Source organism: Salvelinus namaycush, chromosome 25 (assembly GCF_016432855.1).
Source record: "Salvelinus namaycush isolate Seneca chromosome 25, SaNama_1.0, whole genome shotgun sequence".
Classification (NCBI taxonomy): domain Eukaryota; kingdom Metazoa; phylum Chordata; class Actinopteri; order Salmoniformes; family Salmonidae; genus Salvelinus; species Salvelinus namaycush.
This window is the reverse complement of record NC_052331.1, coordinates 41,072,959-41,076,126: the sequence shown is the minus strand read 5'-3', so window position 1 is coordinate 41,076,126 and position 3,168 is coordinate 41,072,959.

Below are 3,168 nucleotides of genomic sequence, written 5' to 3'. Positions count from 1 at the left end.
TGAAAGGGACTAGTTATTCTAGTTCTCAGTATACTGGTTGAACAAGTTGGTATAGAAAGGGACTAGTTATCATAGTACTCAGTATACTGGTTGGACAAGTTGGTACCTATGAAGTGTGCATACATGAAATGGGGGTATCCACCTACTCAGTGACACCAACAGATTACAATTCTGATGAGTTGATAAATATTAGCGGCGTGGGTCTTATTGCGGGTCTGTAACTGTGGGAAATCACTTCACTATTGTGCGCATTGAGCATTCCTTTTGGACTGTAAAGTCAGGCAATTATAGCTATGGATGCTAATATTTGTGTAAACTCTTTGGAATTGTAATATGTGGGTGTCACCGTGTAGGGCTGTGGGCTGACATCCCATTTATCGGGAGCATGCTCAATCGGTGTCGTCAAACTTGTGCCACGGAGGTCTGAGTGTTTGCAGGTTTTCTCTCCTCCTTTGTACTTGATTGATGAATGAAGGGCACTAATTAGTAAGAAAGTCCTCTCACCTGGTTGTTTAGGTCTCAGTAAGGAACTCCTCTCACCTGGTTGTCTAGGTCTTCAATTGGAAGGAAAACCCAGCAGAAACTAGGCCCTCCATGGAATGAGTTTGACACCCCTGCTCTATAGGCAAGGCTGTACCGTTCAATACGAACAATGACCAAATTACCCCCCCAAATGACCCCTGACCTGCTGGACCTTCTGATATGGTGACATCTTTTCATATGCCGCCATAGCATTTTAAAGTGGCCTTTTGTCCCCAGCACAGGGTATAAAATACATAAAATATATACACACAATAGTGTGTAGAGCAGTATTCAACTCTTAGCCTAGAAATCCGGAGCCTGCTAGATTTCTGTTCTACCTGATAATTAAATTGCACCGGTCAAGTCTAAAGCAGTCCCTGATTTGGAGGGGAACAATTAAAAAACGAAGTGGAACTGGCGTTGAGGTCAAGAGTTGAGTTTGAGGCGTGTATAATCACCCCCCCCCCCCCCCCCCCCCTTTTTATTGTGAGATCCCTCGCTGTACAACCTCTATAATTAGACGTTACACTAACATACTCTGGAGCACAGTTCATATTAGATGAGAACCATGGTGGATTGGTAAGTGAACAGATGAAAATAAATGCTGGACAGGTTGAGGGCTGGATCAGTTATAATATTTTGCCAGCTATTTTATCTTTAGTTTTAAAATACCTTTTAGTCTTAGTCTCATTAGTCATTTCACGGAAACCGTGGACAATGTGACAAATTGTTGTTATTATCAGTCGACTAAAACCCTGGACAACGTGTCTAATTTTAGTCACAAGTCAAAGCATTTTTTCCCCTATTAAATAATGAATATTTTATTGCTAAATATCCTCTTGAGTTCTATCGTGTGTACATGCGGCGTGAGAGCGGCAACACAGATGAATGAATAACGGCATACATGGGAAAATAGAGCTTCTGATGTGATCAAAGCAAAAATAGCCTACACGAAAGTAAGAGAGGGAGTAAACATTGTTTCTCGTTGAGATTAGTTACAAGTCATGTGTCCAGGTGCCTTGCTTCGCATCAGTTCAAAAGAGTTAGGAGTGAAGTGGGAGCTGTGTGGGAGAATAGCCAGGCAGATCAGCTCAATCAGACCGTGCGACTGAAAGATATCAATTATGCAAACAAATGTCCCCTTTTCTCCAATCCTAAACATGCAGAATATTTCATACAATCCTCTCATTGGCAGAATTGACATCTTATCTTGTCAAAGGGACAAATGCTCACTAACGGGGATGCAAACAAATGTGGACAAAACGAGAGAAATACGCTTTTTGTGCGTATGGAACATTTCTGGGGTCTTTTATTTCAGCACATGAAACCAACACTTCACATGTTGCGTTTATGTTTTTGTTCAGTGTAGAAACAATACTGTTCACTCCCTCACTTTCCTGTAGGCTATTTTTGCTTTGATCACATCAGAAGCTCCATCTTCCCAAGTGCGCCATTATTCATTCTTCCGTGTTGCCGCTCTCGCGCCGCATGCCATTAGCCTCAGGTGGAATTCTCCTCTAGTCATTTTCGTAGACTAAAATGAAAAGTACATTTGTAGTAGTTATCGTCCCCCTCCCTCGTAATCATCATCATTTTAGTCAGGAAAAATAGGTCGTTGACGAAATTAACACATGAAGGATGGATTAAGGTTGAGTGTATAGGTATATTGCAACTTTAGCAAATGATGCCGATTTGGTGTTGATAGCCACCTATTGTAATCATTATTGAAGCAAAGGTATTGATACTCACGTTTGCACTTCAGTCCCTGCCACCTTAAGAGGTGAGAATGGTCCTCCAAAGACACACTTCTCTACTCCAATGTTGGTTTCAACGGTGTCATGCTTTGGGCACTGTGGAGAAAATAAAATTGGCAAATTGATTATTCAGAAAATATCAAATCTTCAAGAACTATCCCCACTTAAAAATAGTGAATGCATCACCTTACCCCCACCCCCCTTTAATCCATACCTTCAACTGAAGGATGAGTATCATCAAATTGGATAAACCTCTTCTTATTTGATAATGTTATCCCCAGTATCCACTGCTCAGTGTTGGTGGTTACACTTTCCCAACCTCATCAAATTAGAACACCCTGCCTCCACATCATCACAGTGCCATAATGATGATTTGAAATGTTACCTAAAACCTATGTTCAATTTGTTACCTTGTGCAGGGCCTGATAAAATCTGCATTGTGGAGATTAAAATGGGTAAAATAAACAAGTTGTAGGAAAGCAACTAAATGTATTGAATTAATTATCCTGTTAATCATTAGGAACAAAATGAGTCAGTGACTTATTTTCCTGCAGCTTTCTTAAACGGCACAGGAATGCCCGTGTGTGTACGCACACACACACGCACGCACACCCACACACACGCACACGATTTATAAGGGCTAACATGGTGTTGAATTACATGAGTACATATTTAGAAAAATGTTATGAGGTCATACATACATTTCAATCGCACTATAACTCATGCTTTCACTAGCCTCTCACTTTTGACTCAGAGTCCACATCAAGCTCATCCTCCATGTTGCTGTGCACTAGGGGGTCCTCTGAAACAGACGTTGAGGGGGGTTCCTCTGAAACAGACATTGAGGGGTTCCTCTGAAACAGACGTTGAGGGGGTCCTCTGAAACAGACGT